The sequence below is a fragment of the Micropterus dolomieu genome, linkage group LG07 (genome assembly GCF_021292245.1).
Source record: "Micropterus dolomieu isolate WLL.071019.BEF.003 ecotype Adirondacks linkage group LG07, ASM2129224v1, whole genome shotgun sequence".
Lineage (NCBI taxonomy): Eukaryota > Metazoa > Chordata > Actinopteri > Centrarchiformes > Centrarchidae > Micropterus > Micropterus dolomieu.
In genome coordinates this window covers 17,745,236-17,769,264 of record NC_060156.1, presented here as the reverse complement: position 1 = coordinate 17,769,264, position 24,029 = coordinate 17,745,236, and the positions used below count along the sequence as shown (strand labels likewise).

Here is a 24,029-nt window from a genome sequence, read left to right as displayed (position 1 = left end):
TTTTATCTTAAATTGTGGAATAAACTAAATAATGAATTAAAGCAATATCCAAACATATTCCATTTTAAAAAGATGTTCAAAGAAATTATATTCCAGAGGTACAGAGAAACACAGTGCTAATAATAACCTGGGCTTATATTGAATAATTTGCAGTATTTATAAATATTGTTGTGTATGGGTAATATCTGTATGAATATATATTTTTTGAATATATATTTTCATTGATTACAGATTTATTATCTCATTAGACTTATTACTTTGTAGTTATTTCCTTAAATATGGTCGTAAGGGTATAAAGGGGTAGGAGTACATAAGTTTTACTTCTTCCTACCTCCTTTTTGCACATGTAAATAGAGGTTTTTAAGTACTGGAAAGTATGGAGTTTTACTTCGTTGTTCACTTGTTTTTTACCACTATTTTTTCTTTCATTGTTTTTTTTTATTTTATTTACATGTTCAAAATAAAGATATCAATCAATAAATCAAAACTCTTCCACAAGGAAGAGTTCACTTGACATAATCCACAAGGATACATTTGGCTGCAGCTGACCTTGAAAAGGGACATGGGCTGAATCAAAGCCATCTGCTTCCACGTCTTCTGGTGTTGGTGTCAGGTGTGTGTTTTTAATGTCATTGTTAGTATTATTCCATGAATAGATGCAGATTTTTTCTTGGTGGTAGATGAATCACACCCTTTAATATTTTGGAGTTTATTAGCGTGTTTATTTTTCAGCCTCATTTAGATACTTCTTCTAAGACATCTGACTTCATTCAAGTCCCACCACTGAAATCAACTTAGCTGTGATGTAGCGTCAGACAGTAATGTGTTGTAAAGTACTCTACTTTTTACAGTGTGGGGGCAGTGCATGTTGAAGCCTGTAGATGGCAGCACAGGCAAAATTTTCAACTTGTATACTTTATCTTTAAGCTCGCCTTCACTTGCAAAATGCACCTAGAAGGCAGTGCTTTGGTTTCTTGTTACCAGCTGCTTCCCTAATGTACACTGCTCAAAAAAATAAAGGGAACACTTAAACAACACAATGTAACTCCAAGTCAATCACATTCCTGTGAAATCAAACTGTCCACATGGGAAGCAACACTGATTGACAATCAATTTCACATGCTGTTGTGCAAATGGAATAGACAACAGGTGGAAATTATAGGAAATTAGCAAGACACCCCCAATAAAGGAGTGGTTCTGCAGGTGGTGACCACAGACCACTTCTCAGTTCTCAGCTCATCCAGGATGGCACATCAATGTGAGCTGTGGCAAGAAGGTTTGCTGTGTCTGTCAGCGTCCAGAGCATGGAGGCGCTACCAGGAGACAGACCCAGACCTGAATCCAATTGAGCACATCTGGGACATCATGTCTCGCTCCATCCACCAACGCCACGTTGCACCACAGATTGTCCAGGAGTTGGCGGATGCTTTAGTCCAGGTCTGGGAGGAGATCCCTCAGGGGACCTTCCGCCACCTCATCAGAAGCATGCCCAGACGTTGTAGGGAGGTCATACATGCACATGGAGGCCACACACACTACTGAGCCTCATTTTGACTTGTTTTAAGGACATTACATCAAAGTTGGATCGGCCTGTAGTGTGGTTTTCCACTTTGATTTTGAGTGTGACTCCAAATCCAGACCTCCATGGGTTGATAAATTTGATTTCCATTGATAATTTTTGTGTGATTTTGTTGTCAGCACATTCAACTATGTAAAGAAAGGAGTTTTTAATGAGATTATTTCATTCAGGATGGCACATCAATGCGAGCTGAAAATGCCACTACTCATGGTCACATCTGAATACAGAACTATGGTTCAAAAGGCCTTGTTGTCATGTGTGTCCACACATAAAGTGTCCGCCTCTCTGTTTTATTGGATATCTGAAATACACCGTCTACAGTACTTTTATTTATATTCAGCACATAGATATCGACTGACAAAACATTACACTCTACCATAGAGAAAGTGATTGTGATAGTTAATTGTGTGTATCAGTCTGTGATGGACTTTGGTGTTTTCCAAAGAATGTTGGGACAGCTTTTATGCTTGACTTGGATGAGATGGATAAAGAAATAAATGAGATAACGGTTATTGTTTGTTGTAGCGTTTTACTACTGATTTTACTAGCAAGTGTCAATCAATATCTTTATCTTCGCACGTACGAGTGTTTTGTATTTCCAGTCACATGTTCTTTCAATTTACTGCATCAAGACCAAGTGGCAGAGCTCTTAATCCTACTTAAGCCTTTTGCCTCTAGACTAGGTCTACACTCACGTTTCTGACTTCTGGTAACCAGCAAGCATGAAAACCAAAATCCCCCTTTAGCGCAACACCAACCTGACACAATGTGTATTTGTTCATCTGTAGCTTGATATTATTCTCAAGAAAGACATGTTTTTTAGTTAGGACATAAAGACTACACACACATACACAGAGTGAATTATAGTGATGAATAAATCAATTGCAGCACGATAACTATACAATGGCTGCATATAACATTGAATAATGCAATACCTAATAGTTTAATTATAACAAACAAATAACCATAAAGAATGAAACAAATAAATACTGTACATGTATTGGATAGTTTAGAAGAAGTAGGTCATATATCAGCCCTGTGGAAAGCTCATTTCACATGTATTCAAAGTAACCCATATAATAATCAGATGGACAGATGGACCTTTCAAAATTGCATTTGTTAAAATGGTTACTTTAAAGAGCATTTTACTTCACCTCCGCTGCTACAACTCCTTCCTAGGGGAAACACTAATCAAACAACGTACAGTAAGCACAAATATAATTGTACTATATTTGGTATTTTTGCCTAGTTTAATCTATACCAGTGGTGGACGGTATTTTCTTTCCTGCTACATTCTACTTTTATTCTTTCTTTTGATTATTTTAACGTATTTTAAATCACTTTGAGGTTTAGACTGATAAATCAAGTATTGTGAAGCCATGACTTTTGACGTTGTTTCTTACTATTTTTAGAATTTTTACAATCAATTAATGTAGTAAAATAATGAGCGGATTAATCCATAATAAAAATAATCTTTAATTGCAGTCTGATACAAAATAGTTCAACCTCAAACCACTACAACAGTAAAATCCTGCTTTTACATTGATGGAGGAATAATAATCAATAAAAACTATCTAATTATTTAATATATAATAGTAACAGTGACAGGGGAATTTTTTACTTTTAATAATTTAAAGTAAAGTAAAATCTGGGATTTTTGCTTTGTTTAGTCTGTACCCTGCTTGTCCTGCTTTTACTGTTATATTGTTTGATGAGCTTATACAGTTCTGTTTATAATTTATCCTGCTTTATCACTGTATGTCACATTTGTGAAAAATGCTAACCATAACACTTTTCAGAGGATTTTGTGAGCCACTTTACGCCTGATGATATGCAAATAAACAGTCTCTTGAAGATGAGTCTCTTGATTCGAAGAAGTTTATTTGTAGCTCTGACGGTTTCTACAAAGTTTCACTGCTACAGGTGCGGTCCCAGAGGTGCAGACAGAGGGGGAAGTGACTCTCTAAAGATAATATGTTTAGAAACTCCAGGAAATTGAAAAACCATCAGACTCTAACTGATAACAGATGTTTACAGTATGTTGACTTGACGTGGTGTTTTTTTGGATGTTTGAAATAAAATCCTCAAAAGCTTTGTTTATCACAAGCACACCATCAGTCATATTCATACTCCCTTTAATATTTTTGTGTCTATCCAAATTGTATTGTAATTGTAAATCTATTGTATTTGGAAATATATCTATTGACTTAACGCAAAAATAATCGACATGAAAAGCAAAGATGTGTACAGTAAAATCAGCATACTCAAATAACACTTTTAAAGTGTCTATGGGTCCATATGAAATAGTGTTCATTTAACTTAACTTTTTATTGGAGTGTTGGTACTTTAAAACTAATTTAGTGTATTTCTTTACTCTTTTATGGAGTTAAAATTTAACACTTCCTAAAACCAACCAGTTACAGTTTTTCTTAACACTTGTATGTACTGTTAGACATCAACTCTCTCAGAGGATCATTTATTAATGACACAAGTGTTAGCCCCGTAACATTTTAAAGGTGTAAATATAGCTCTTTATAAAAAAATACTTGGAGAGTAAAGTTTGCAAAATAAACATGGCCATGTTTGGTGTTTTAAAACATTTATTTTAACACTTGCACTGCAAAAAATTTGATTACATTACAATAAAACATGCAACAGAATGAACAGGTGCATGCATGCTAACTGCAAACTCATTAAATTGGTGTTGGGGTGACTAGTATGGCCACATAAGCCATGGTGGTGATGGCCCACCATTGCAAAACAACCAGCTGCCAGTAGAAATATATCAATAGTATATATCAAAGTGTGACATGAACACTTAAAGTGTAAAAGCCAGGATCAGAGTTAAGAGTAAGAATTTCAGAGTTAATATTTACACAATTACACTTACAGGTTTGATGTAGTGACACTTGTTTTTTTACACTATGTTTTTACACCAACTTCTTCTCAACTGAGTGTCAAATATAATGTATTTGACTCTATCCAGGGTATCATTAACTCTGCTGTTAATCAAATTTCACTAACACCAAAAATGTTACTCTTCTAAATTTGTTGAATGAAAAACTGTAGTCGTCTGTGCTGTGCATCCATATCATTGTTCATCTTCTCTTCACCTGAAAAAAAAATCAGAATAATTAAAACACTTGTTAAATGCTGATTGTTGAACAGTGATATGGTTTGATTTATCAATTTTGTTTTACAACAATTATATTTCTGGTTGGATGATTGGTCCTTGGCACAGCCATCCAGCACGTGTTTAAAATGCTGCACTGCACAAAGTAATATATTAACAGTTTATTAAATTAAACATTGCAAATTACTTTTTAAGTAACAAATCACATGTAGTTCAGTGTCCTGGTGTCTGAAGATAAAAATGTATATATAAGTTCTTCAAAAGAGAGCTTGTAAACTGAAAAGGATGCATTTCACACCACATCAAAATCAACACAATAAACCTGTAATTTTTTTCCCCATTTAACATGAGGTTTGTTATGGCCAGATAGAGCAATTCACTAGTCGGAAAAAAATATTTGGAGGCAGTTAACATTTAAGGTATTGCTGACAACCAATTGCATACATCTGAATTGATTCATTGATGAGCATTACCAGAGTCTCCCTTTTCAGGATCATGTGCACTGCACAAAGTAGACAAACTTGTAAAAGTTGGCAGTCTGTCACGAACAGACAGAAAATTAATGTAACTGTAACTTTCACGTTAATATTTTTGGTCTTTTCTTCTCCTACACATTCTTGTCTGTGAAGATGGGAAGAAACTGTCACACCTACAGAAAAACTAGGCAAAGTCGTGTCAAAATTTTTATGGTTGACATGACATAACTTGTACCGTACTTGGTCGAAGTGTGTAATTCTTTTTAGTGAATATATAAATCCTGTATTATATCTTACGTATTCTTTAGTCGTTAGTATAAGTGAAATGTAGGAAAGGCCAACATGTTTACCTTGACCAGGCTGAATATCATGCTATAGAAGAGAGAGGATATGAAGAGGAATATGAAGGAGGAGGTTGTGGACCACAGACTGCTGAACTCATCCTCTTCACTGGCATCCTCTATGCAGCTCAGAGCCCAACTCTGTTTTAAATCTGGAAAATCTAAGAAGAGGAAGGTATAGGTGGTTAGATGAGGTGTGTGTGTGTGTGTGGGGGGGGGGTTGTCAAGAAAAGCATTTTTGTTAAGATAGCACATTTATGGGCACTATTAGAAAGAAAAAAAAGACATCTACCCTTTTCTCTTTTGAATAGTTGTCAGAAACTGGAATCAAACACTATTCACTCTCTCATCACGTCATGTGTGAATGTTTCTCCAGAACAGTTCAGTATGCTACTGTGACTTTATGCTTTCTTTTCAGTGTGTTTAAAAAAAAAAATTCATGAACATGTAACAAAAGTGTCTCCATGCAACATTTATTTGAAACAGTCAGTACACTTCTCAAGCTGTTAGACAATGTGACAAAGACAGAAACACAAAATGACGACAAACAAAACTAAATTAACATGTTGACACTTATTTTTACAATCACAAAGACTGATGACATCACAGAGTGCACAGATTCACAGAGACAGAGCAACATGTTAGCACAAAATACCACATTTAAAGCTGGATCTACTATTTTCTACATTCAAGTGATTCACCATGGGCCTTAGACACTCCTTTGGGTTTCATGGACTCATTTCTACCAGCAGGCCAGACGTTGCAGTAGAACATGTTGTGCTTGTCCCACTTTTCCTTGGTGGTGGTGTAAACACTTGTAACCAAGTAGCCTTGTTGGGTCTTCTGTGGGGGGAAGTTAATGCCATCCTTATAGTTGCTGGCGTTATTTCCAGAACCTTCTGACCAGGCGATGTAGTAATCCTGCAGCACAGGACCAGAGACCAGACACACCAGAGAGACCTCAGCTCCTTTGCTGATGTCCTCCTCTGGGAGGGCATAGACTGTCACTTTTGGCTCACTCCCATCTGAAAGAGATGCCAACAAGGTTCATATATATGCTTTATGTTTGCTATTATGACATGTGTTGCTGCCTCCCCAGACTTACAGATTACTGTTCTACCAATCAGTCTCCATCACTCAGTAACATACCTCCTTTGTGGACAGTCAGATCCTGAATAACTGGAGTCATATCGTCTTTAATGGCAGAACAGCGCACTTTGTTGACACTCTGCCACTCAGACAGACTACGAGTTATCGTGCTGGTTTTGCTGTGCTGAACGCCGCTGGACAATGTTGATTCAGCAATGTTGTTGGTCACAGCTTTTTCATTAATTTGCCAAGTGATTTGAATTTCATTTACAGTGGTCTTGTCCTGTCCAGTAATGACACACTCCAACTCTGCCTGTTTGTTGCTGATAAATTTTTTTACACTGGGTTGCTTTAGTGTCACTGTGACAGGAGCTGCATAAAAGAGAACAACATTTGTACTATTAGAAAAACTGGAAACTTTGCTATTTATGTCAAGATCCAGCAAAAACTACTTTATGTCACTATTTAGTGATAACCTTTGTAGCACTGCACCTTTTGAGGCCTTCTTTTTATATTGTGTTCCTCTGTAAGTCACCTCACAGGTATACACAGCGTTACTGTCCCAGTCTGCGTTGTTGACCTTCAGGACACTGACAGCTGAATATAAGTCTCCAGTTCTTTGGATGGGACTTTGAATGTAGTTGTTCAACTCTGCGTCATTCTTTTTCCACTTGAATGAGTCAAGTTTTCCATCACCACATTCAATCGTGCACACCAGGGCCTGGGTGTCTTCACTTGGCACTGATAGCAAAGTCACTTTTGGAGGAGGCTCTGAACAGGTGAAGGAAACAGCAGTTATAGTCATTTATTGCGATAGCATTCTGTATCATTCACCTGCAAATTGATAAGATAATTGTGCTGTGTGTTTCAGGCAGACAAATGAAAATGTGTGGCAATAAATATTGTTCTACATTCATTGATAAAAGCAGGATCAATGAGGAGAAAATATTGATAAGAAATCAGAGGCATTAGTAAATTGAAAAATCACATACTTTGCACTTGCAGATTTTTGGGAGATCCGTTGTGATTTACAGAACAATTAAAAGACTTCCTTGAATCCCAGTCAGATTTTGATACTTTGACCAAACTGATTCCTGTATATTTGTTGTTTTTCTCAGCCAGAGGATAATTTTCAGAAGTCAGGGTGGTCCCACTGGCATCGGTCCACTGGAATGTAAAACTCTTTGGGTAGAAGTCGCGTGCAAAACAACCAACAGTGATTTTATCTCCAGACCCAGGTTGGCACTGAACCAAAGGGAACAGAGTGGGTGTTGTTGGTGTTCCTGAGAAAGTGTCAAAACATTATAGGTAAATTAAAGAAGACAGAGCTTGTCTAAAATCTAACTGCAAATATTAAAACAGAGAATAAATAGTTTTTTTTTTTATTCTTTATAACCATGTTATAACCATAACAATAATATAAACACTACCAGTATCATTAATATTGAAAAGTTGCTGCATAAATATGGCTTTACCCTTTCCCAGCAGTGATGGCATGTTTTTCTCAATCATACCTCTATAATAATAAATATATAATTATAGTAAATATATAATTATATTATGGCAATCGGAAAATCATCTGCTTTTGCCAGTTTGATTGATGAGACAGACATTTGCCTAATAAAAAATTGTTGTATTTTTTCATTCAGGCTGAATCTGAGTTCTGAGTGCACTAATATGTAGTACTGCAGATATAATACTCTTTTGTAAAACATAATTAATCACTTGTTAATTTAATGTTTGCTGTGTGGCATCAGTCCACTGGAAAGTCTGTTATTTTTTCTCCAGCCCCAGAGTTGCACTGAACTAAAAGGAACAGAGTTGCATGCACTTCCTTTCAAATAGGAGTTTTTTAAAGTTCAAAATCATATAAATACAAAAGCACATCAGTTATAACAGATAATTAATTGCTCATCTAAATAGTAATTATTGGTTGAATGTTTTTACCTCAAAATTAAAATGTGGAGACCAAAAGTATTCTATGTTTAATTATCCTAACAATATGCGTGACATACATACACGAAATGGTGAATTTATTCAATAAATATTTAAAAACCGTCTCATTATTATAATATACTGTTGTATATTGTAATCAGATTTTAATAACGTCTTATTCATTTAATTAATACAAAACATTTTTGGTATAATATTAATACTTTATTTGTTATTTTTACAACCATATAAAGACTGTAACTACAAAATCATCAGATATATACATATATATACATATATATATATATATATATATATATATATATATATATATATATATATATATATATATATAAATTTTTTGGGGGGGACGAGTTAGATCAGTTGATGTGAAACGATACAATATGCAGTACAAATGCATACATTGCTTTAAAGGTCAGTGTGTGTGTGTGTACTATATAAAAGTATTTACGTCATTATGTGTTTGTTAAGTGTTCAACTGTTTAGTTTAAACACATACTGACCCTCTATTTAAACACAGTATTACTGTGTTCACATGAAGGGAACCTTTTCACAAAACAAAATGCAGGTATGGTGCTGTACGGTATATAATTACTGTTCACAGTAATAAAATGTGTTGAATAATAATGTGAATAAAAAGATACAGACATTCATCAGCAGCAATTCCAATCCAGCTGAATCCATTTTAAGATCAAGTCAAACTACCTCCTGCATTAAGCAATAACGCCAAACAAGAACTTTTTCAAACACTTTCTAAGAAACAGCTGCGTTAAAAACATCTGGCTGCTCTGTTTTCTAGTTTGTCCAACATGAGTATGAACTGAAATAAGACCATAATGTAAACCTCTTCACCAGCAATATTTATATTAATAAAAGAAAAAGAAACTAGTGAGTAAATATATAATTTAAATGTGTCTTACCTGTAGATACTGTGACTTCAGTCCCACGACCCCAGTAGTCGAAAGCGTCACAGTGCTGCATCTCCACTCACTGCTTGTACAAAAACCTCACGTACCAGTAAAATGTGTTAAAAGCTCATTAAGTTGATGAAATACACAGAATTCCTGGTCAGCATTGTATTCTGGTGTCATCTATGTGTTTTGTGTTGATTCTTAATCAGTTCTTTAAGTTAAGATTTACCGGAAGATAACATTTTCATCTGCACATTAACTGGGACTTTGTACAACTAACTAACTGACATTTAAGTACAAATCTACTTCTTAAAAATTATAAAGTAGTTACCTCATATTCCAATGCAAAATACTTTGTCCTGTCCTTTTTTCCATCACAAGAAAGGCAGAGGGTCAGATTATTACTCTTAGGTTTTTGTATGGATCTATATCACAGTGCCCCCCAGCCATCACAGTGACAAACCCTAATACAAAAACCAAACACTGTTTCCTGCACTGAAAAGTCAGGGGACCTATGTCGTCAGCAGTGGCTAAAATAAAACCTAACTTGTAATTCTAAACAACAAAAATATATTTAAGGTTAATGTAAGTTAATTTTGTTTTGTATTATATTTTGTATTTATATTTTATATTTTTGTAATCACTTTATCATTGTTTTTAATGTATGATTTTATATACAACACTAATATATTGAATGACAAATATGTTAATATCAAAACAACGATGAATGTTTAAATTTGATACACACTTTGTTTAATTTGGTCTTTTTGGCAGCCAAACTGTAACTTATCTGATGTTACTGTATAACCAAGGTACGGTAGAAAAATGTTGTAACAGTTTCTGATCATCATTGGAGGTGGGAATCTCTGAACACCTTACGATTCGATTTGATTACGATTTAGAGGGCTGTGGTGCGATTATAAAACAATTATTGAATGAAATAATCTCTTTTTTCTATGTGATTTATGGATAATTAAGCATTTCATTTCCACATTAAAATCAAAAACAAAACATCTCTCCATTAGATTAAAAGGACTAGTTTGCATCCCTAATTTACTTTACGAATTTCATTTCCTCTATGGTCACCACTGTTGTTCACTCACCCTACTGATCATAAACCTATCATATCATCATAAAGATGCAAACATTTTAAATGCATATCTTATTCTCTTACATTTACTTCTGGCATCTGTGCTCCCTTTACTCATCTTCTCTTCTCCACCTGTTGTCCCTTGCTGTGATGCCTGTTCGTCCTTCCCTAGCTGACTCATCTGTGGGACAAAATAGTCCCTCAAACACAGTCAAATCAGCTAACATTAGCTAGCGAGTAGTGATGAAGCTTTGGGGCTTTAAGCTGAGAAAACACAGTTGCATCTGGTGCCCTGTAAAACTTATAGCAGCACTTTTAAACTGCGACTGAAACGCCAACTCGTTGACACTAATAATTTTAGTCTCATGTGTGCAATAAAAGTAAAAAAGTATTTATGAGATTCAGACATGTGATGTGATTGGACAGTGATAGTCATTAAATTAGCCTATTATTGCTTTTGTTACATTAGTATAATAAAAATTTGAAAACAAATTTCAATATGGTGGAAAAGTTAATTGTGAGCACCAGAACCAGACTGAGAGATTAAGACTCTTAGGAAACTTTTGCAGGTGTTTTGAGCTAATTAATTAGCTGATAAGTGCTCTTCCCAGGTCGACATTTCTGTATAACAAAAAATTTATTCTGAAATTCTAAAAAAATTTGGGATGCTAGTTTTGATTCTATGAGCTGTAAGCCCTAAACATTAAGATTAAAACGAAAAAACTGCTTGAAATATTTATTAGATTATATTATTGAATTAAATTATGGAAGAAATTATGGAAGTGGCTCAGTGGGTCACTCTCTCTTAACTGTGCAGTCAGTGTTTGAACTTTTGTTTACATCAGTCTGAATAGCCTATACCTGCACTGCACATGCACTGGCCCTGATCTGGAGCCTATACATCAACTCGGGACATCCTTACTTGAATTTTCATTTCATTTGTGTAGATGATCAATTTGTTTCATTTATTTGTTACTATACTGTTACCAAAAGATTTTCAGTTTATAATAAAAGAGATAGAGCACAGAAAATCAGCGGTCTGTACATTTGAGAAGCTGAAGCCAGAGATTGTTTGAAAATTACTTAAATAATTATAACTAATACTATCCTATTGATAGTTAATTGTTTTAGCACTAAAATTGTATATATGGTTATGGATACACTACATACTGTATATATTCATCTTCCTGTTGTTAATTGTTTTAGCACTAAAATTGTATATATGGTTATGGATACACTACATACTGTATATATTCATCTTCCTGTTGTTCTCAGGAATGTAAATGCTCCGTACTTGTATAGCGCCTTTCTAGTCTTTTCGACCACTCAAAGCGCTTTTACACTACATCTGCATTCACCAGTCACACACATTCATACACTGAGCCTAAGTGCTCAAACGGAAACTAACATTCTCACTCATACACTGGCGGAATAGCCAGGGGCAAATCGGGGTTCAGTATCTTGCCCAAGGACACTTCGACACGCAACCAGGGGGAGCCAGGGATTGAACCTCCGACCTTCCGATTAACGGCCAACCCGCTCTACCTCCTGAGCCACAGCCCCCTGTCAGTTTGTATTTTGTGTGTTTAATTATTCAGGATTCATCTGTGTTTAAATGAATAAAATATCTTGAAAGCATTATGTGATGTGTGTCTTTACTTGGGTAGTAATAGTTATAGAAAATTAAATAATCAAACATCTATATATTCATATGCTGAGCGGTGCCCTTACACATCTATAAAAATGTGCATTATATGTGGAAATCAACATCTTAATTGTATATTACAGTACAAGCCTGTTTTTTTATTATTTTATGAAGCAGTTATGATATAGAAATGGATGGATTCGAACCGTTTCTTGTTCGAAGGGCTTCTGCTTGAGAGATTGTCCTCTACACCTACTACCTACACGCGCCGGGAATGGTAGAGCTTAACTCTCTTAACTTTTACCATTCATTCTCTATGGTAGTTCTTATCACTACGGATGTAATATATTTTTGACCACAAGCGGGATTGTGGGGGCGCTGTTTCCCCAATTGTGTAAAGGTAAGGAGACCCCGTGTTTACGTTTGAGTGACAGACGGACATCTGCAGCCGCGGTAAACAGAGTTACTGTACTTTTCCATCTTAAGTTAGAGCTCTGTCGGCAAACAAAGTTAAAGTCATCAAACGTAAGTTGAGCTGTTTTTATCCATGAAGTAAGATACATTAAGGCTTCTAAGATGTTTGTGATCAAACAATTACATTAATAGTTAACTTTAGTGTGCTTATGTTAAATAATGTTGTCATTGCTCTAACTCGGTTTTTTGTCAGCTAAGTTTGATAGGAACTTACATTAATGTTAGTTATATAAACTGTATGTCAGCATTAACATTAGTTATTTTTCCAGCTTTCAATATCTCTCTTGCTGACACTGATCCAATCTTCTGCTTTCTTTGACTCCTTCATTGTGTTTTTATAGACATTATAGATACATAATTAAAGACCTTCTTTAACTATGATTAAGACTCAGGCCTTTTGTACCATCATTATGTAAGTTTATCAATTCTCATTCTGAATATTTAGAATTTGTGAATACCACAACATATGTCTATTTTATAGCCTACATGTAAGATAGTTGTTTGATTGCCATGAAAAAAGAAATGTAATTTTTGTCAATAGGTGTTACACAGAAATCTATCTACTCTGTCTGTCTGTGTAATATCAAATACTCTTACCTAGCTATTACAAATGCTGATTAATTTCAGTGTTATTTATTATATAATAAATAATATACATTGCTGTGCACAGGAGTTAATGAAGAAGACCAGCATCTTCTTCCCAGGAAGCATGACGGTGTCGTTCAGGAAGGGTCCATCAGGCCATCTGCGGCAGGACCCCTCTGATGAGGCCATGAAGATTAAAAGAAATCCTTTGCTTCAGGACAAGTCCTGGGGGGGCTCAGAGACATGACCTTGTGAGGACTGATGGTCTCACTGTGGTCTTTCAGCGGGGAGGGGATGTGTCGGACCGACTAGAGGTGATGGGGGAGTATGTTCTGCAGTTCGGGAGGTACAAAGGGAAGTCGTTCAGGTGGCTCCTAGAAAAAGATGTCGGCTACACCCTCTACCTGATGAAAAAGGTAGAAGAGGGGGAGAGAGATGGGATCTTCAACCCCCAGGGACACAGTAAGGACAGCCTGCTGTCATTTCTGGACTACGCCAGGAGCTTTAAGGACATTGAGGACCTGCGGGAGTACCTCTTCTCCAGGAAGCCTGCAACACCAGTGGCCTCAGAGGGTGACAATATTGTTGGCTTTGGAGCCAGGACCAAGGACACCTGGAGGCAGATCTGGGAGAGCAGGGCTGATGGGTATGCTGCCTTCATCAAGGAGTGAAGTGCATCAAAAACAGCAAGATGTACAACCTGCAGCAGTAGCTACATCCTCAGGCAGCAGACGGCTGAGTCCGCTCCACACCAGCTGCAGTCACCGCTACATCGGCTGCCTCGGTGACAACACGGCACTCTAGGTCAGTTCACAAAAATATGCAAAAACTAACTATGTAAACATTTTAATGCACCTCATACACAAATTAAAATTGTTTTGTTTCATCTCCTAGTGATGGAGGAGGATGAGGAGCTGGACAGAGAGATGTTAAATCTGTCTCCATCTAAATTTGACTCTGAACTAAGTAGGTGGATCTGATTTAATAAACAGAAACCTGAATAAAAAGTTTTCATTAAACTGTACATGATAACAGTCTATTGACCCTTGTGCTTTCAGGGCCACCAGCAGCATTCTCAGGGCCATGGCTGTGTCACCATCAACAGTCCTGTGTCCAGCACGCTGCACTAAACCTACTGCTACTGTTTCCAGACCTGCTGAGCCCGATTACCCCGCTGTGACTTTTGCTTCTGCAAAAGGTTGTTTACTTCTCACTTTAAACCATCCTGAATGTTATTCAAATTATATGACGTACAAGCAGCCTCTGTCCCAGGCTATGATCAGTCTCTTGATTTAAGTTAAAACGTTTCAACATTCCTCAGAATGTAAAGACAGATAAGCGGTATGAAAACCTTCTAGCTGTGTTTTCCTCTGCCGTTGTTGCTGCAGCGGTCTGTGAGCTGGATTTAGTGATGAATTAACGTTTGCAAATTGTTAAATATAAAGCTTTCTGTTGCTGGCCTCTCTCCGGTGCAATGATGATGCAGTGAATAGTGATGATTCGCTCTGCAGTCTTTTCACGTCACCATTTAGTATCGTCTCAGCTCAACTCAGCTCGCTTGGAACCTCGATGGAGGTGATACAAAAAAAGTAGTGGGTACAGGTACAACTTTTCCCTTATGGAAAGTGGAAAAGGGGCTTGAGTCTTGTCCTGGGTATAATCACATTCAGGATATGATCGTTTTCATATGATTCTGTTGTTTAACTTATCTCGTGGTTCAGCAGGTCACTCACTCTCAATCCACTGTCTGAACTTTTGTTTAGATCTGTTTGTACAGCTTATACCTATATTGATCAAAACACCTGAACTGGCCCTGATCTGGAGCCTGTAGATCAGCTCGGGACATCCTTACTTGAACTTTCATTTAATTGGGTAGAAAATCAGTTCTTTTCATTTATTTGTCAATATAGTCTTCAGGTCTGAAACCAAAAGAAACTAAGTTTACATTAACAGAAGACAAGAAAACTCAAAAAAACTCAGTTGAGAAGCTGAAACCAAAATGTTTGGGGCATTTTGCTTGAAAATTACGTAATTGATTATTACTAACTAACTAATCGGTTGCTAATTGTTTCATCACTAATATTGTATATATGTTTATGGATACACCACATACTGTACTGTACATTTCACTACCTGTTGATTTGGTTCTCTCAAGAAAGTAAGTTTGGATTTTGTGTGTTTAATTATTCAGGTTTCAGCTGTGTTTCAATAAAATATCTTGAAAGCAATATGTAATTGTCTTTACTTGGGTAGTAAAATATATAGAAAATATGTATAGAAAATTGAGTAATCAAACATCTATATATTGATATGCTGAGCTGTGCACTTTCACATCTGTACAATAGACATTGGTGTGTCTTAACATAGACCTTTCATAAGTCAAACTGTGCATTATATGTGGAAATCAACATCTTAATTGCATATTACAGTACAAGCCTGTTTTTTAATTATTTTATGAAGCAGTTATGGTATAGAAATCAAGTTGATTATTAGTAAGTTCAATTCAATTTTTAGCAATAGCAGCAGGTAAAAGTAGCATTAATGTCTAACCTTTTAATCATAAGGGACAAAACCTCATGATTGATACATCTTATCATCCTAAAATATTGATTATTTCCATGATCGGTGTTGTTGTTTTGAGCTATGCAAACACTCTGCATCAAAATATTTAGAGCCACAGATGGATTCGAACCACTTCTTGTTCAAAAGGGGTTCTGCTTGGGAGATTGTTCTCTACACCTACACGCGACTGGCCTTCACGAACTAGCCAGCAATACAGTCACTTAACTCAACTGTTACAACTGTGGACTCACAAACCTGAAACACTTGTCGGCATTTCACTGTCTGGCGCTGACTTCTCTGTGAACGGCCAGTGAGATTTAACGCTCCGCGTAAAATTTTGTCCATAGCATCAGCTGGTTATTTATGTTCCATAGATAACCAGCTGAAAATGAAAGTGTCAGAAGTGAATGAAAGAATAAGTAAATAAATAAATGGGGAAATATATACAAGAAAGAATGAATGAATAAAGAATAAATAAATAAATGCGGAAATATATCAAAGAAAGAATGAATGAATAAAAGAATAAATACATACGTTTGCTTTTGCCTTTCCCAAAGGAGACCTATTGTCATTGCTTTTCCCTTAGAGACCTATGTATATTGCTTTTTCCTTCCTCTTCCTTAACTGTCAATCAACGTGTTGTGGCCCGCCCACTAAGTCCAACTAATTACTCACAGAAGTATTTCTCTCCATGATCAGAGTTGTATAAAGGTCTGATCCACCAGTTGGTGGCGGTAACGCACCAATTTGTTGTTTGCCAACTGACAATAAAAGCACAAGGAAGAAGAAGAAGAAGAAGAAGAAGAAGAAGCAGCAGCAGCAGAAGAAGAAGAAGAAGCTAACCTTAGACAGAACCAGCACGTGTCGATGTGATCTAAATGCACAAGTCTATTTACCGGAGGTAACTGGAAGAGAGAGAGGCAGAGGAAGAGGGTGGAGAGGCAGTGGTGTTGGAGGTGCAGTCAGGGCAAGGAGAGGCAGAGGACATACCTGGAGTGATGGCTCAATAGAGGACGAAGAAAGAGTGGAAGCCCTCCAAAGGAACCAGAGAGCTGTTACCGAGGTTTGTATTTATAAGGTTGTTGTAACGTTATTATATTCTGACCTGTTTGCACTTTATGACAAACCCCAGCACGCAGTGATAACGTTATTTACATAGCAGCTCTGTGCACATGTACCCCTGGTACTGTAACGTTAGATAGTAGTTGAATGTTTTCATAGTGTAACGTCATTTACTGGGCAAAAATGATTATATGAAGTTGAGCAAGCACTGGACAGCCTGCAAACCCTAATATGCAGTACCATGTTGCCAACATAATGTCATGCAACTTATAAAGCCTTATTTTATCAGAATCACAAATTCTTTATTGATACCCGAGGGGAAATTCTTGGTCACAATTGCTAAGCTTGCATGTCAAGATACTAAGGAAAAGAAATAAATATATAAAGTAGGTAAGTAGGAAATATAATTAAATATACAAATTATAAAATCTAAATCAAGGCAATGTGGACAAGTAATTTACAGCATCAACAGAAGTGTAATGATAAATAGTAGTAGTGCATTAAATACTAATAGTAATAATGAGTACTGGTATATTTCATTTGGAATGGATACAATCTTAAAAACAACATTGAGACAGAGTAACCAGAGTATTGAAGCAGAGAATATTGCATATTGAGTATTTTTCCCTGTGTCCTCTTTCTTCAGACTTCTTCAAGAGATGACCCTTGAAGAATACAGAGCTCTCCACCCTTCTGCTGGAGAGGCAGCCAGGCCTGGTCTTTGATGCCTTGATGATGCATCAGCGCAGACATGGTGCCCCACCTTCTGTCGGAGTGCCAGGAGTACCTTGGTGTACTTGTGGTAACTGTAGGGAAATGCTGTGGCCAGGAGCAAGTGAACTGTGTGAGCCTACTGCCACACTTCTCCCAGTACTGCCTTGAAGAAGGCTTTATTCGCATTCACAGGCAATACCGGGAGGACATTACGGCATTAGGCAACATCTGGGGGCCTGAGGATGACAACAGGGAGTACCCATATGGTGCCTATAGACACTTCATCTATTGGCAACATGGAGCTTCCAGTCCCTCTGGCATGGTCACACAGTTTCACACAAATACTCACAAACCTGCCTCAGCATTACATTTCTATATATATTTATTCATATTTTTCCCCTCTTTATTTAAATTTGATGTATATTGTATAGTTTATAGTATAGTGTTATAGTTGTTCAACTGCAGTTCTATGGTATCGAAAAAATAAAAGGTAAGAAATAGAAGCACATGGTGTTTTTATTTTCATTATATACATTTGTACATGTGTTTAGAATTTCAAACTTTGCCATACCATTTCCAATACCAATTTTAGTTATTTATATTTACATAACAGGGGACAGCTGTAGCCTTACTTATCATTACTGTTCAAATTGTAAACTGTAATTTAGGCTACCTACTGAAAATAATATCCTCTGCTCACAGTGTACTTAGCACAATAAGATGAAACGTGTACAAAATGGAAAAACATGAAATAACCGCTGGAGGAGGGTATGAACAAAATTTAATGTTAATAAATTTTTGTTTTTCAAGAGTAAAAGCTATGACTTTGTCAGTGAATTGAAGTTCTTTCCCTTGTGATGCTGCCTGACAAGTACCAGGACACATGCAGGGTGATCTCCTGTGGGGACCCTTCCACATCAGATGCTGGTTGGAATAACGGTCCTGTTGAAGACAGTGCCATCAAACATAGTTACAGACTATATTGTAATGTAAATATCATTCAGGGACATGTAATATAGTACAACATAGGCAAATTTGTGTAACATACCTAGACCTCTTCTGACTTGTCTCTTCAACAAGTCTGATGTGGCTGGTGCAGGTACAGGGGGCACCAAACCAAGCTGTCTGGGGTCATCTGGGAGAAGGCTCCTGCTTCTAGGCATCCCCACTCCAGAGGACTCCATTCTGGAATGACTCTAGGTCTGCAGTCGATCTGAACAAACAAATACATACTTCTGTGTACATGAGCAGTAAGCATAAATATTACTAATATACATCAGTGTGAAAAAGTATAGCCATACTACCTGAATCGCAGATAGTTGTGAACATCTTTCTGCCACCTCTTATTGAGAACTATATCCACTAAAGCTTTGTGGCACTGGGAGTCTCTCTGGATCCACATCTGTCCCTGCATTTGATCCGATTCAAGGTGCCCGTGTTTACAACAACCCATAGTCCAGGTGTGAATGTTGCAGACATAATGAAGGATGCCAACCCATAATGCCTGAAAAACATAAAAATGCACTATAAATATGTCCTTAATATAGCAATTAATGAAATTACTCAAAGATATAATAAAATTGTTTGCTTACAAGAAACTGCCCGTGTGTCGGCAGTCTTGCAACACCACCGAAAATGTCCTTAAGCCAGTTGAAGAGGATGGACTCTCCTTTACTGTAAAATACAGGCATTCAACTATAGTCTGTGTGTAAAGTGTAAATGTTCATGCATTTATCCACAGGCAGGATCAGAAATGTAGCCAGTTGTCTTAAGCAGTTCTCGTACACTATGGAGGCTCTGCCACCTATGATGTCCTTTTCACAAAGGACATTCTGTGATTCTGGGAAAACAGGGTCATGATCACAGGGAGAAGGCTCATCAGGGGGGTCTTCATGTGCAGGCACGGAAGTCCATCGATAGAGTTTGCTTTCTTCACTGCTCCACCCATTCTATTGAGGCACAAAAATCTGTAGTAAACAGACACCACAAAACAATAGCGAATTGAGACTGACAAATAACACACCATATAGAAATTGATGGAAGATCCTCTTCATCAAAGCTGAAACCATTCTGTCCATCATCTCTTTCAAGGGAGTAAGATGAAGCTTTATCTGCCCAATGAATTATATATATATATATATATAATTAAATACATAATGACAACTTTCAGATAAAAACAAGTTCTCAAATAATATCACTGAAAAATAATACATGTAATTAGGAAGTACTACTTACACATTGTTCATTGGGTCATTGAAAACATTTTCCTCCAAGTCCTCCTCAACAATGCTCATGTCATGTAAGCTGTAAAAAACATATTACAAATATATATTGTGAACATTTGGAGAAAAGCAATATACGGCTAAAAGTTATGATATGTACATGTCACCTTTGTTCAAGGCCCTGAATTTCTGTGGCTTCTGGAATGACATCAAGATGCTCATCTCTGTAAAGAATAACCAGAGCAAGTTGTGTATATCACACATATGCTCATTCAACAGTAGATATAGACCAAAAATAAAATAACATACTATTACAAACTAATCATGAAGTTCATGTTTCTAATCAAAGCTATTAGGACTAAATTAATATATTGTTATGCATGACTTACCGGTCTGTTCCACTAGAACAGGGGTCGGCAACCCGCGGCTCCGAGTGGCTTGGGAAAATAAATTACTAAAAAGAAAAAAAACTAAGTATTTAATTGAAGTGTATTTTATTTGTGTTAGTTCTTTTTTCGCCTTTGGAGTTCTGTCCATCTTCGGATCCACATATGTATGTGAGCAGCTATTCTCTACCATGAACTACATTAAAAACAAACACCACTCACGCCTCACAGATGACAGCTTACAGTCCTGCGTAAAGATGAAAGTGACTTCGTACAGCCCCGATTTGCAGACGCTGTGCGCAGAGGTTCAGGAGCAGAAGTCCCATTAACCAGGTAAAATAAATATTTATGCAGATATTTTGCAAACATTTATTTTTCATTGTTTAGTGACACAGTGCTTTATTTCTCAATTTATTTTTTAAATTCAGGTCAAGGCTCTGCTACATGCTCTGAAAGCCCAAAGGCGATACTATAAGGATGACAGCTCACGGCATTTTTCGCTTTTGTTTGCTACATGGATATTTTAAGTTCAGCTTTTTAATTTATTTGAAAGAGACATTCAGAAATTGTTATTATTTTTTCAAGAATTCAAAATGTTCAAAGCACTAATAAGTGTATGGCTGGGGTGAACCCCGTAGCATGAAAGGGAAGTTGTTGTTGTTGTTGTTTTTTTAAATAAATGCGGGTTTTTTTCATTTTAGATGTCAAAAAGTATTTGCGGCTCCTGGTGTTTTCTTTTCCGTGGAAACCGAGTTCAAATGGCTCTTTTGGTGTTAAAGGTTGCCGCACCCTGCATTAGAAGCACCAATGCTAGACTATGCTGGAGCTGGGACTTGCAAAGGTTTTCTCTTCAAGGGAGTCGATGTTGCAGGACCTGTCTCATAGCTGGGGAAACAGCATTAGCCTCAATAAATGAAGTGCTACATGACTGTAAAATATTACTGTACTGTAATACACAATGTGTTACATCTTGGTAGGGTCTCATCTGGCCTAATAAATTGAACATCCCAAAAACAAAAAAAATCACATCTAGTGCAAGTATGATCACCGACAGACAACATGGAAAACGTAAGCCAAGAGTAACATTGTCAATGTTTCTGTACCACAGTCCATTATAAATCATCACACATCATGGGTAAGTTTACAAAGCCATAGTCAGGTGAGGATCAAGGGTGCTCTACAATATAACACAAATAAGTACTGACAGCCATAATTTGAGCTTGTGGTAACCTTGTGTAACCTTTGTAGGCACCGTAGAAGCAATACAAACAAATGCGTTGTTTCTAATGCAAATTCTGACAACAAGCATAATTAGTCACTTGATAGGCACACAGTGTTGTTATCATAATGCTGTTAGAAGTAAAAATAAATGTTTTCCACCAGGGCAGTAAACATTTAGCTTGCTAATCTGAGCCAGCATGCTCCATGCAATGTTACGTTTTTTTTTAGCTAATTGTAATCATGAGCTGATTGTCTCACACACCCCAAAAGACACATTTCTGTTCACTAAACGAAGCCGAAGCGCTGGAGAACAACCTTCGAAATAACAATCCAACTTTAATAATGAACATGGGATAATTTTTTTTTAATCATTGCTGTCTGGGGGGGTCATGACAAAAATCAAACCATCTGAGTGTTGAGACGCATGCTGACGTCTGACATCATTAACGGGACTTCACGTTTTCCGAAAATTTGAAAACGGGGGCCAAGATGGCGGCGGAGTAAGTTGCAGCTACGAAACTGTCCTCCAACTTTTCGAAAAAATAGCATCAACTTCTTTGATTGTGGCATTGCAATAATGTCACACAACTCTTCAAATAAACACAAAACTGAAGGTCGCCCACCCATTAATCCTACGGAAGCGCCTATGACAAAAAAAAGGGAAAATGGAACAAGAAACGGCTGACAACATTGTGGCTCAAGCTAGCTATCCAGGAACAAGGCTTTGATTTTGATTGGAAAATCTATTGAGGATCAACTTTCTTTCTGATGACTTACAGGATATAAAAGGTACAATACAACACACAGTTCAAAGAGTGAGGAAAGCAGTCACTAGAAAACAAAATGCTTGAATTAGCACGATACAAAAGGAGATGGAACCTACAGCTTCGTGGTCTGCCTGAAAAAGAGGGGGAGGAGGTGAGAAAACAAACATCCAAAGCACAATCCCGCGATGTCATCCTTCAATTCTCAATAAGACATTTTCAAGACATGATCTGGAAGATGTCCAAACACTCAATATCTCACAATATCTCAAGCGGGAAAATCTTACTTCAGAAGACCGTGAAAAACAGAGCCGTTTGTGGCCAGTAATCCAACAAGCCCGTCAGGAGAAGAAAATTGCCTATTTTGTTGGTGGAAGGGCCTTTGTGGACAACAAAGTGATACATTGAGTGATGTGATGCCCATAGTCAAGTTCAACAAGGAGGATAAGTTCTGTTGGGTTTTTTCTGCACATAACCAGTTTTCAGGTTACAGTGACAGTTGTTCTGAGTTAACATTTCTGTTATCAAACTTTTTTCCGTTAATGCTCGAGGCTTGAAAGACAATACTAAACGAAAGGCATTATTTCTTTATGCAAAAAACTTTAATGCAGACTTTTGTCTGATCCAGGAAACTCATTCTGTTGATGAAGACTATAACTTTTGGAAAGCACAACGGAGAAAGGATCTATGTGTTGTGGTGGCAGCCCGGCTGACAGTGAGTGGCCGGAACACTAACTCTTACAGTTTTTTCTGATTGCTTAAGCACATTTTTTTGTAACTATTGGCTATTTTTGCAAAACTCTACACACAAATAAGAAAACCTTTCACCCAATTATCAAAACATTGTAGTTCTCTTGCAAAAGCGAACACAGCTAGATTAACTCTTCACACCTTCGTAAAAATCAAACAGTATCAAACAGTAAACACAAGCCATCATCTACTAAGCACACAATGTGCCAACTACACACTGATGGTATGAATACAAAACACATCTGGCTTTTGCTTTCTCTGTGTACAGATGTCAGTTTGAGGTCATACTTTTGTCATAGTGGAGGATCCAAACTTCAAGTATTGGTGTTTATTCACACTCATCAAAACCAAGACAAAGTCAGAACACAAAATAGTAATTTCACAAAAAAACAAACAAAAAAAAAAACAATCAGCCTACATCATGTCGTCTTTCTGGGTCCGGCCACAAAATTCCTTGAATGCCGTATCCAGGCCTGACATGATGCCTGGTCAATATCTCCACATGCCTCCTCCATTGCCTGTAAAAGGGCTACCTGTTGATAATAATAATAATAATAATAATCCTTATTTGTAGAGCACTTTTCAAAAACAAGTTACAAAGTGCTTTAACAAGTGTAAAGAATAATACAAAAAAAACGATAAGAGCATGAAAATATAAAATTAGTAAAATACAATAAAATAAAAGGGATAAAATAAAGTCAAATAAGATCGGGAAAAGCTCTCCTATAAAAGTATGTTTTAAGAAGGGACTTAAAAGAGTTCACTGACTCAGCCGACCTGATTTCCTCGGGCAGGCTGTTCCAGAGCCTCGGGGCCCTGACAGCAAACGCTCTGTCCCCTTTAGTTTTCAGTCGAGACTCTGGAACAGACAACAGACCTCTGCCCGAGGATCTCAAGGTACGTGCTGGTGCGTATGGGACTAAAAGGTCAGAAATATAACAAGGCGAGAGGCCATGAAGAGCTTTAAAAGTGATCAATAGAATTTTAAAGTCAATTCTAAAACATACTGGGAGCCAGTGTAATGAAGCTAAAATAGGAGTAATGTGATCATATTTCTTTGTTCTGGTTAAAA

The 24,029-nt window shown here is 36.9% G+C and overlaps 1 protein-coding gene and 1 long non-coding RNA gene across 2 annotated transcripts in view; both read left to right on the top strand.

Annotated features, from left to right (window-relative positions):
- Window positions 1–24,029, top strand: part of mgat4a (alpha-1,3-mannosyl-glycoprotein 4-beta-N-acetylglucosaminyltransferase A) — a 68,047-nt gene that overhangs the window by 22,100 nt on the left and 21,918 nt on the right. The window lies entirely within an intron of this gene.
- LOC123973629 lies at window positions 13,937–14,491 on the top strand. Its single transcript, XR_006825655.1, has 3 exons — window positions 13,937–14,080; window positions 14,171–14,242; window positions 14,335–14,491. It is a non-coding gene; the product is annotated as an uncharacterized LOC123973629 (long non-coding RNA).